Raw genomic sequence first — 13148 nt, 5'->3', positions numbered from 1 at the left:
ATAGTAACATATGATATGGAAATTTCAATTATAATTGAGAGATTGGGAAAATAAGAATATACGTGCTAAAAGACGAACTTTAAACCCTTAAAACCAACCCTTAGAGTTAAAATATTGCCAAAAGATTTGTTAGTGCGCCTCTAAAGGGCCAAGGTTCAATACCTACCAAATTCGAACGTTTTTGGTCCGGCCGATTTTTAGTTATGCGAGTGAGTGAGTGAGTGAGTGAGTGAGTCAGTCAGTCAGTCAGTGAGTGCCATTTCGGTTTTATATATATATAGAAAAAAGCGAAATGGCACTCACTCACTCACTGACTGACTCACTCACTCGCAGAACTAAAAATCTACCGGACCAAAAACGTTCAAATTTGGTAGGTATGTTCAGTTGGCCCTTTAGAGGCACACTAAGAAATCTTTTGGCGATATTTCAACTCTAAGGGTGGTTTTTAAGGGTTTGAAGTTCTTTTAGCATGTATATTTTTTATATTCCAATATCTTAAAATTATCATTGAAATGTCCATACCATATGTTAATATAGAACTATAATCTAGAGAGTACCTCTTCGAACTGTTGTTCTGGTACCTAAATTAAAAATTTTGTCAGGTTGGCATTAAGTTGAGTTTGTGTTTGAGTTTGAGTTTGTTAGGTTGGCACCAAGTTGAAGATTGAAATGCATTTATCCAGGACCTCCTGAATACCAATTCATCCAATTAGAAAAAAATAGCGTTTTCTCAGCTTTTCTGCGTTTCCTCACCTTTTTCAATAATTGATGGAAATATATTAAATTCAGTACACAGGTTTAGCTGAGGTGGAAGAATTTTGTTCGCCAATGATACGCCGATATAGTAACAGGTGATTTTCGAGATCAAATTGACATAATACGTTCAAATTCGGTACAGAGGTTCACTGAGGTCTACATGCAGGCGAGCACGCTGATCTCATTTTTGGACGATCCAGTCGGGGGTCCAGGGGCGGAGCCCCCTGCCTAGACGGATATGGCGAGCGGAGAGAGCCTGACGTCTAGTTTATTATATAAATGAAAAAATAAAGATTATCATAAGAACTACGACTACGCCCCGTTTAGGAAAGCCAATTTTCTGACTCCAGCTGTTCAAAGATTAGAACTTAGGCTCAACTCACACTTACGCGATTCAGGTCGAGAAGAGACTGGACTCTAGTGGACAGCATGTGTTTCCAAATGGTGACACTCAGACCAGTCGATTCTAGTCTCCGCGACGTCACCATTTGGAAACACATGCTCTCCACTAGAGTCCAGTCTCTTCTCGACCTGAGTCGCGTAAGTGTGAGTTCAGCCTTAACTAAATCCCGAGCTTGGAAACCGGCCTTTATTTATTCAACTTCTATCCACTGTATGTTTTTACAGTGAAAAACGTCACAGGTTTCGAAAAATAGTCGTGTTTGAAGAAAGTATTCAACCCTCAAATACCAATAACATATGCCAATATCAATTCCATGTAGATGTACAGATAGTCAAATCTGTCAATAAATCTGTATCTAAAATGTTTCATCTGTCAATAAAAATGCAATCACTATTCACTCAATCGTGAAAACCAATCTCATTTCTATCAATATTTTCCCTGAAGCACATGGAGTAACGTCCCATGTAATGTGAAGCTCAGTTGGGAGATTGATCCTCAAAGTCAATTTCGTAAAGAGATTCAAATACTTTCCAAATCATGCTGTACAGTAAGGTCCACGTTATAAAGTCAACAACTGATCGACATCGGTTTGCCATCCTTGTCTGTCATTAGACAAAGTAGATAGCTCCATCCTTTTCCAAGCCTTATTCACGTTATAAAGTCAGCACTTGATTGACATTGGTGTTGATATCCTTGTTTGTTATTTGACAAAGTAGATAGCTCTATCCTTTTCCAAGCCTTGTTTATGTTATAAAGTGAGCACTTGATCGACATTGGTGTTGATATCCTTGTTTGTTATTTGACAAAGTAGATAGCTCTATCCTTTTCCAAGCCTTGTTTATGTTATAAAGTGAGCACTTGATTGACATTGGTGTTGATATCCTTGTTTGTTATTTGACAAAGTAGATAGCTCTATCCTTTTCCAAGCCTTGTTTATGTTATAAAGTGAGCACTTGATCGACATTGGTGTTGATATCCTTGTTTGTTATTAGACAAAGTAGATAGCTCTATCCTTTTCCAAGCCTTGTTTATGTTATGAAGTGAGCACTTGATCGACATTGGTGTTGATATCCTTGTTTGTTATTGGACAAAGTACATAGCTCTATCCTTTTCGAAGCCTTGTTCACGTTATAAAGTGAGCACTTGATTGACATTGGTGTTGATATCCTTGTTTGTTATTAGACAAAGTAGATAGCTCCATCTTTTTCAAGCCATGATCACGTTATAAAGTGAACACTTGATCGACATTGGTTTGCTATCCTTATCTGTCATTGGACTAAGCAGATAGCTCTATCCTTCTCTAACTCCGCACTGTTATCAAATTGTTTGTTGACCATGAAAGACCAAAATGAGCTAGCCAGATATTTTATCTCAACTATGAAAATTTATTATCAAATCATGAGAAAATATATATTTTCTTAATGAAAGGAACATACTTGTGGTAGAGTTAATGATAAAATTATGAACAATAATAATAAGAAATATTAATATTTCATCAGATAAACCGGGATAACTAAAATAAAATTCCATGAGAAGATATATTTTCTTGATAAATGAAACATACTTAGAGTAGAGTTGATGTTAATTATTTGAAAGAATCAGCAATAATTATATCACATAGGATAAACCGGAATAACTTGAATTGAAGCTATCTAACATAGAAGGCGGTGGTAACAGAGAATCGGCAACCTTGTAGTCCTATATTTTCCTCTGATTTTATATCGAGAATCTCAACAAAATTTCAATATGGCTGTGGAAATGTCACTGATATATAATAAATCACAAAATCCATTAATGCGTGTTGCAAGAATTAGGCAAGAATGCAAAATTGCAATTCACTTATTCACTTATATAATAAGTACATTATCAAAATGATAGGGAGAGAAAAAATAAGGTAACCTTGTGCTATTCCTCTCCCAAATTTAGATAAGGTTACACAAAGTCCGAAATAGGTTGAGTCTTGTAGTTCTTCAATTCACTAAATTTCAGTCCTCGATTATCTTTACAGAGTAGATTTTCAAATTTAGATGCTTCAAAACTAAACGTGGAAGAAATATTTCACATTATTATAACCAAAATAGGAAATATTCACATATTAAAGCAATCTGCCAATAATTTTATTTTTCCACTAAATATGATTCTAACATAAGCTCTAGACTTGTGCGTGGTAACAGAAAAGTTTAAAAATGCTTACTAATCATATCCACTTACTTTGAAACGTGAACCGCACTTAAATCAACTTGACTACCAACTAAAATAAGGTCCACATTATAATGGCAGTTGAGGAAGATGAGAGAACAGCTTTGCCGATCCTCTACCTTGTCTTTCCATAAAGTATGGCTGATAACGGTATAATATCTGATGTAATAAGAACTGTTCATTCTTGTTTAAAATGAACGATTATACTTTATTAGTCTAGGGAAAATACTCATCAATGACTTAATAATAATCAATTCAATAATAAGGATTTCATAATTTTCTTATCAATTTATAATTCCACATTGTTTAAAAACGATTTGACAACATTAACGAAGGATAACGCTATCTGTTTTGTCGAATGATAGACAAGGATAGCAACACCAATGTAAGTCAAACACTGCAATTATAACGTGGACCTCACTCTAGCAGGTATGTTGTAAAGAAACCGATCTGGCAACGTTGCGGAGCTAGAGATGGATAGTGTTACCTGCTTTGTCGATGATAGACAACGATAGCAACACCAATGTTAATCAAATTCTCCCATTTCAACGTGGACCTAAACTATTAACAGAAAATCCAATCCATAAATGATTCAATAACCAGTTTATCGTCATTTGAAGCCAGCACATCAACCAATAATGAATCAATGTCGAACGATAATTATTTTCCGCAACAATGCAATTTTCACCAGCCGCTCTGATTGGAGAATGAAATCAATTATCGGCCAATCAAATTGCAATATCCAATCAAATCACGTGACATGATATCTCGCCCGAAGCTTCAATTTCGAAGTGGTGTCAAATAATCCAGTCAACAGTCAAATTGTAGTCTACTGTGAAATTTTAGTCAACGATCAAATTGTTGTCAAGAGTGGTTAGCAATTATTCATCCACTAAATTTCAATTATTGTCTCGATGCTATGGAATGACAGATCTTTTTTCTGCTAGAGGTAACTGATAGATAACTGTTTAATTAGAGTCTATAGTGAGGTCCACGTTATAATGGCAGAGGAGGAAGATAGAAGAACAACGTTGCCGATCCTCTGTCTTGTCAATGCCTTCTATAGACGGTAGCTGATACAGGTTTATCGATGTAATATCAACTGTTCATTTCTCGTTTTGAATAAACAATTATATTCTATTAAGCAAGAGATTATATATTCCAATAATTTCTCAATGAGTTCTCATAATTAAGATGAAATAATTATGTTGTTTGATTCTACATTGTTAAAAGACGTTCTGGCAACAGAGCAAAGCGAGAAAGAGATAGCGCTATCCGCTTTGTTGAATGATAGACAAGGATAGCAATACCATTGCTAATCAAACACTGCCATCATAACGTGGAACTTACTATAGTAAACGTTTGAATTGTTTTCAATTCGGAGCAATTATTCATTCCGTTGATTTCAATTATTGTCTCGATGCTATGGAATGACAGATATTTTTTTGTGCTAGAGGCAACTGATAGACAACTGTTTAATTAGAGTCTAGCAATCAAATCTAATATTCATAATCAAGTACCTGAGATTATTCTCTACTACCCATGAAATAAAAAAAAATGTATATATAGTGAGGTCCACGTTATAATGGCAGTGTTTGATTAGCAATGGTATTGTTATCCTTGTCTTTCATTCAACAAAAGCGGATAGCGCTATCTCTTTCTCGCTTTGCTCTGTTGCCAGATCGCCTTTTAACAAAGTAGAACTGATAATTAGTTAACAAAATATTCCATCTCAATTATGAAATAATTAAAAAAATATAATTTGTTGCTTAATAGAATATGATTGATTATTTTAAACGAGAATGAACAGTTAATAATACATCATTTATTAAAAATACTAACAAATTGTTCAAAACCACAGATTTATTGATAGTAAGATAGATCGGTTTCGGTTGTTACACCATTGTCAATCTCAAATAAACTAAAACTTAATACAAGAGCTGCAGAATTTATCCTAGTATAGGTCAGTACTGCTATTGGTCAAGGGCATGAAAGACATGATAACAGAATTTACTTTCAGTACAAAATAATAACCAAGAGAACAATAATTAAAAGATAATAAAACAAAATATGTAAATAGAAAAACTATTGACTGATGTATGCCTACAAAGTTATGATAAAACTAAATTCTATTTACATATTTATTTTATTGGACCTATATCTTATTTGTTTTCTTGGTTCTTATTCTGTACTGGAAGTAAATTTTGTTATTTTGGCGAGTATGTTGCTTAAGCCGCCATTTTGTGACGTTTCTGTTATACTGTTAAGTGGGAGGAGACTCTAGCTGGGCCAATGGCAGGCGTTTATGCCCTTGACCAATAGCAGTACTCGCCTACTAGTAGAAATTCTGCTGCTCTTGTATTTAGTTTTATTTTATCAGTGATTGACAATGGTGTAACAACCGGAACCGGTCTTTCTAAGTATTAATGAATCTGTGGTTTTTTGGCAATAATTTCTTAGTATTTTTGTTTAATATGAATAATTACCACAATATCAACTTCTCAACTACACAAAAAGTAATATTACATCAATAAACCTGTATCAGCTACCGTCCATAGATGGCATTGACTAGACAGAGGATCGGCAACGTTGTTCCCTTATCTTTCTCCACTGCCATTATAACGTGGACCTCACGATAGATGAAAATTGTCCAATTGAAATGGACAAAACGTTTCTCCAACCTCACAATATTATTTTCACGCTCTCAAAGAAAAATCATGAATGAGAATATCCTATATTAGGCAGAATAAATACTAGAGAATGTTCTCTACCATCTATGACAAAAATTGATAAGTATTTAAAAACTGCTTGATAAAAATAGACAAAACCTCTATACAACCGTTCAATACAATCATCACTAAGACCTATCACGTTCTCATAACAGACGAAAATTTCAAATAAGCGACAAAGTCGATAGAGCTGTGAGTTCAGAAAACAATACGAACGAAAAATGGAAGAATCCGGCTGAAACAGAATACGAGAGAGAGAGAGTGTGTGTGTGTGAGAGAGAGAGAGAGACAGGTTGAGAGAGAAAGAGGGAGTTGGTGAGAATACAGGAGACAATACGAACAAAAATGAAAGAATCCTGCTGATAGAGAATGAGAGAGAGAGAGAATGAGTGAGAGAGAGAGTGAGAGGGATAGAGATAAATAGATAGAGAGAGTGAGGAATAAATAGATAGACACAGTGGACTAGAGACAGTGAGAGAGAGAAAAAAATAGATAGATAGAGAGAGTGACCCAGAGACAGAGAGAGAGTGAGAAAGAAAGAGAGAAGGAGAAAGAAGAAGAGAAAAAGACAGTGTGTGTGAGAGAGAGTGAGAAAGAGAGAGAGTGGAGGAGAGAGAATAAGAGAGTAAGTGTGTGTGAGAGATTGAGTGATAGAGAGAGAAAGAGAGAGTGGATGAGAGAGAAGAAGAGAGAGAGAGAGTGTGTGAGAGATTGAGTGATAGAGAGGGATGGATGGATTTGGCAAAGAACAGTGAAAAAATGAGGGAAAAATAGCAAAGAATCATTGAAGCAGAAATCGCTGCAGGCATTTCCCAACAAAGCATCATCTGTGCTGACTTGAAACTGTCAGTTCTCTGTTAAATGAGAAGCAATGACGTCATTCTCAACAAATACTGTCAGATTTGAAGTGAACCAGCAACAGTTAGATTCATTTTATTCCGACAGATTCCTTCATAGATTTTATCAATGCCTCCCATAGGACAAATGGTGACAGATGGCAGTGAATCTCTAAAGCTATCCTTCCAATGGAAATAATAATTACGAGATATTGAAGGCAGTGGATATATCCGGAGGAACACTCACATTGGAGCGAAAAATCGTGGGATTTTGAGAGTTTGTGCTCTTTGTAGTGATTTCAGTGCTCTTTAGGATGATAACAAAATATTAGTTTTTCTCGATATGTTTCCTGCAATCGGAAAAAATGGGGATTTGATCTCGTATGTGTTGGAGGAGCCAATGTAGGTTTGAATTAGGATTGAATCTTCATTGATTCTTATAATTAGTACATCATGAAAATGATAGGGAGAGGAAAAATAACGTAACCTTGTGCTATTCCTCTCCCAAATTTAGATAAGGTTACACATAGTCCGAAATCTCGATCAGGAATTGAATTAATTCCTGAATTAGGAAACGTGACTTTGATTCTACGACTACGCCCCGTTTCGGAGAGCCAATTTTCTGACTCGAGCTGTTTAAAGTCTAGAACTTGGCGGAATCCCGAGTTCGGAAACCAGCTCTAGGTTATTATTAACTTACCGTTTAAGTAGGTGATGTGTGCTCATATATCAAGTGTTGAGAAGGTTGGTAATCTGAAACAATAATTTTCAACATATTAGAGAGAAAGAAGCAAAATATTACACAACTTGAAAGATAATCCAGAATCAGATTTGGAGCTCAGGTATCAAATTCAAGCTAAGTTTACCGGATGAAAGTAAAAAACTTCATGGGTCACTAGCAGGTAATCAAAGCTACGCAAGGATATTAAAAACTTGACCTACTAAAATCTTGAAGGATCGAGAATAAGGCCTATAACCATCCTTGTCAGATAAAGATCTATATGCGGAATTTCAAGTTGTGAAGTTGTTAATTGTAAATCCTTCACAGATGATACGATGTTTCTGATATTTTATAAGAGCAGTCTCTAAATTCCCTCTTTTGCGAATAAATTCACAAAAAATTAAGGCCGTCCGGCTCGCAAAATTACTGGGTTCAAACCTCAGCTCTAGCTCAGTGGTAGAAACATGAATTTTATAAATACAAATAATCACCATAAGGTTCAGTGACCGGTGATTGGTAATTCTTACCGCTGCTTCTATGAAGTTCTTGAAGAATACCAATACGGAAAATAAAAGAATATTTGATGACTGATTATCAGTAACCATGCATCACTAGAGAATAATAAGGACCAACTATAGTTGTTTCTAGTTGATTCTTAAAACGCTCGTCGTGAATACAAGTATTCACCAATATACCCTTCCAAAATTCCTTAGAACTTACAACGCCAGTTCTGGAAGCTCTCTGGATCCTTATATGATATAACTGGAACCTTATTAATATAATTTCTTAATATACTTATTCTGGTATATGAGATGAGTATCATCAAAGGATGATAAATATTGAGTGCTCTGAATAAGATTAATATTACTTGATTCAATAATTTTAAGTGCTGCTAAATATTTGTTGGTATTAAAACAGCTCAAACTGTATATCACGAGATGAACTAGGATAAAATAAATTTCTACGATTTGTATGCTGACATAAAACACAAAATATATTCCCACAAAAAAGATGTGCATAAGATATTCGATAAATCGATAATTCACTTAAATAATCTATTTCTAAAATCTGAATAATTATCACAGGCTTTGCTAATATTCACAATAGTGAGTTTCAAATTCATAAATATATTATATTTAATACTGGTACTTATACTTCCAATCAATAAAATTCTGCAGATAAAAACCTGTTCGGTCTATAGGTTTGATATACTATACTTGGTTCAATTAACAAATTTATAATTAATAAATTAATATTCAAACATGAGATCTCAGGATTTATATGATTCGGGCTGTGCATGGAAGTAAGCTTCCTACATATATTAAATAATTCATAAATGTTCTTATGGACTATGTGATATTGTTCAACACGTGGTGACTTTTTATTTTAACTCAAATTAATTGGAATAGCGCTTTTTTATTAATTAATTACCCCCACTGGACGTAGAAAAAACGAGCTCGTTGGACTTATCACTCACTGAACGGAAGTTCTAGATGTTCTCGTGGATTGAATTAATTATTTCCAATAATTAATGGGTAGGCTCCTTTTCGTCACTGCTGGGCTAACGCGTGATCCAGATTTTTATAAGTTTCTTTCGAATTAAAGCTATTTTTATGGGAATCTTTACAATTACGAACTCCTTGACAGCACTGAGTTCACAAATAATTAACATTCAACACAAATACATTACATTTAAAAAAGGTTTGGCTTAATAGTTCATTAAAAATTTTTAAAAGGAATAAGAAAAAACCCTAAACTCCATGTGCATCCTCTCCGGTCAGGATCTTAAGCCAGAAGAAGGAGGTTTTCAGAAAAATTTGCCTCTTCCTAGAATAATTCTGTAAGCTACTCTCTGATTGGCCTTCAATTAATAGACTCAATACAATTGGTTGCCTTGGAATCAGGGCTTCCTCGGCTTTATAATAGAAAAAATTAAATAAAAGAAGTTTTTATACAAAATATGGAGTGTTTATCTTAAATTGAATTCATAAATAAATCGTAACATACGATTTTAATAGATAATACATTTAGTTTTTATATGAGTTTTGTATACTCTTGATTTATCATGCTTTTTTGGATTATAATAAATATTTATACAGAAATAATAGTTGTTTGTAAGTCTACACATCGACTTCCTTTAGTATACATAATATATCCTTTATGAGTGAATTTTATATGATTCAACCGGTCATATGGGTTGATCGAATAATCAGCTGATTCGTTCAGTATTGATTCTGATAATTATCGATTTATCCAAGATCGACTATTCTTTTCAAAATGCAAACAAGTAACTCTAACCTCAATGTTCATGCATTTTATTTTTTTTATAATCCGCCAATAATAAGTATGCCGCTTTATAATTTTTTGATCTTACCAATGGGTTCTCATAATTATTAAATCACAATAATATATGTTTTCTTATCGTTGTTGATAATGCTATTACTCCTAATCGCTAATAATACTTGATTTGAGTTGATTTATCCTTTGGGTAGGTCTAACCTTCTTTCCAATTTTATAGTTCTATTATATTCATTAGTTCATTTAAAATATTTGGTGTTTTAAATTACCACGTGACACAAAACGCCCTCTGATTTCTGATTTAAAACGACAATTCGAGAATATAATATAAATTTTATGATCCAGTTGGTTTTGGATCAGAAATCATACATGTTACAAAGTCTGTTAATAACTCTACTGAGAATCCTACCTCCTAACAATTCAACAACATATACAACAATAAATAAATTCAATTCAAATACATACGCCTTACATCGGCCAATCTCCTTCTACACACAATACACAATATAAACTTTTTTTTCTAATCCACGCTCCGCCCTCAGGTCAGAAGCACATTTGAACGTTGGTGCAAAATCATTGCCAACCTAACAAACTGGTAATTCTCTGACTTGCAGAATATAATATTTTTTCTCCCTCAACATAGAACAGTGAGTTGTACATTTTCATTTCATTCTCTTGCAGAATTTGGGCTTTGCTTTCATATAATGGATATTTTTAAGGATAATCTTTGGTAGGTTTTATCAACAAGAACTTCTTATTCATCTAATACATTGAGACTTTGGATTAATGCTTTTGGTGGTAACTATGCGGTTTGATCATTTGGCGGATAATTTTAGTGATTTTCTTAATTAGTTTATACATAAATAATAATAATATAATATTTTTATAATATCTCTACATGCAATTCACATTTATATGACACTTGAATTTTTCTTGGGGGTGTCAACTTAGATGATTTAATAGGCATTGACTACTCTGGTTTTCGTAGTGGACAGCTGGTTTCCATTGGTTTCGGTTCATCACTTGTCGCCATTTTGATGTCTCTTCTGGCTAAACAACGGTAAGTTGGCTTTTAACATTAGAAGTTATTTATTCTCTTGTTTCACTAATAAGAAAGGTGTTAAAGATGGTTTCTAAATTTTTTATTTCTTTATTTTCAGGTGTTGTTATCCGAAGTGGATACTCGTCTGCTAATTAAGTTTATTGTTGGCGTTCGTCTGGTACATATATCTTGTCAGGTAGGCCAATGACGTTTAATCAAAATATTATTGTTTATATCCTTATCGCTTATTGTCTCGATAATACTGCTTGAGATTAGAAATATTTTCCCACCAAGTTAAATTTGGTTTGCTTTCTTCATACAACTGAACTGTATTACGTTCAGTTACGGCTGCAATTTTGTATGGTCCAGTATAAATATGAAAGAATTTTCTGGTAGTTTTTTTCAAGCGCATTGGATAACCTATGGCTTTTTAAAAGTATTTCATCTCCGACACTATATTTAAACTGTTTGGATTTATTATCGTGATAATGTTTTCGTGAGGTCGCTGACCTTTCTAATCTCTGTTGTACAATGTGACAGATGTCTAGGTTAGGATGAGTTAAAGCATTCGACGGTGGGAAATCTATTAACTTTTCAATAAACATTTTATTTCTTCCTCCGAAAATAACCTCTACTGGTGTATATCCTGTGTTTTCATTGATGCAATTGTTGAAACATTCTTCCAGGAACGGTAGATATCTAACCCAACTTTGATGTTTTTCAGCGCAGTACGCCCTCATGAATCGTGAGATTTCTGCCATGCGGCGCTCCACGGGGTTCAAACTAGGAGAATATGTGGAAGTTCGAGAAATTTTATATCAGCCAGGTCAAGTATTCTTTTCCACTGTTTACTACAAAAATATGAGGCATTATCTGATAGAATGCGCTTAGGTTTTCCTACTTGCGGAGTCCACTTATTCACTATGCAATTTGCTAGGACTTCTCCTGTTAGCTTACCGATGGGAAAGAACATGGTGTATTTAGAGAATGTGCATGTTAATACAAATATATATTTCTTCCCATGTTGTGCTAGGGGTAGAGGACCATAAATGTCGGCTGATACTAACTCCAATGGGGCAGTCGGCAATATAGGTATCATTGCTCCCCTGACTTGATATTTTAAATGTTTTGTTTTCTGACATAGGTCGCATGCTCTTAACACTTTGACTACCTTTTTGTGCATACCTTTCAGATAACAGGCTTCTTTTAGTGTACATATCGTTTTTCTTACTCCAAAGTGGCCAATTCTCTCATGTGTTTCCTTAATCACTTCTTCCGCTATTTCCTTAGGTATTATGATTCTCCAGTTATAATCTTGTGGTGTGGTGCGGTGAAATAGGAATCCACGGTATCGCGTGTACTGTCGCAAGTAGTGGGGCGGTTCAGATGGTACTTCCTCCAGTATTTCTAAAATTTGGGATAGCTTGGGGTCTTCTTTTTGCGCATTCTGAATCCTTCTGGGTGTTAGTGTATTCTTGTAGACTTGAGGTTTGATATTTTCGGGATATGGTATGCTTTCGTCCATTTCCATTGCATAGCATTTCAGGTTTGTGTCGTTACAGTATGTGGCATCTAATTCTCGGGATAGAAAATCGGCTGTTTGATTTTGCTTTCCTGGTAAGTGTGTGAGATCGAGGTCAAACTCTTGAAGAGCGAGAAACCATCTTGACAGTCTGTTGTGGTTCAATTTAGCTGTCTTAAAAAATGTAAGAGCTTTATGGTCGGTATTGATATAAATTTTATTTCCCAACAGCAGCGTGCGGTATTTTTTACAGACTTCTACTATACTTAATAACTCCTTTTCTGTAATCGAATAGCGTCTTTGTGCTGGATTTAGGGTTTTACTGAAAAAAGCTAGTACTCCTTTGTCTCCTTCGGCACTTTTCTGAAATATTTCTGCTCCTATGGCGTAATCTGAGGCGTCTACGTTTATGTAAAATGGCTGGCTCATATCGGGATGACTTAATACAACTATTTCAAGGAAAGCTTCTTTTAATTCTCGAAATATCTTCTCTTCTGCTTCTGTCCACTTCCATGCTTTGTTGGTAGATAGTACGTGACTTAATTGGGCAGTGTAGTGTGACATACGGCTGTTGAAACGTCTATAAAATTGAAGAAATCCAATGAATTTCTGTAGTTGCTTTCGGTTGGTTGGTGAAGGGAA

General features: G+C 34.6%; 1 protein-coding gene across 3 annotated transcripts in view; it reads right to left on the bottom strand.

The window, feature by feature from the left end:
• LOC111046473 overlaps positions 1 to 13148 on the bottom strand; it is a 230636-nt gene that overhangs the window by 119799 nt on the left and 97689 nt on the right. For all 3 annotated transcript variants that reach the window (XM_039433384.1, XM_039433382.1, XM_039433383.1), the window contains exon 3: positions 7624 to 7676. The gene's annotated coding sequence lies outside the window, so the exon portion shown is untranslated. The remainder of the gene's footprint in view (positions 1 to 7623; positions 7677 to 13148) is intronic.

Source organism: Nilaparvata lugens, chromosome 7 (genome assembly GCF_014356525.2).
Source record: "Nilaparvata lugens isolate BPH chromosome 7, ASM1435652v1, whole genome shotgun sequence".
Classification (NCBI taxonomy): domain Eukaryota; kingdom Metazoa; phylum Arthropoda; class Insecta; order Hemiptera; family Delphacidae; genus Nilaparvata; species Nilaparvata lugens.
This window is presented reverse-complemented; position numbering and strand designations above follow the sequence as displayed.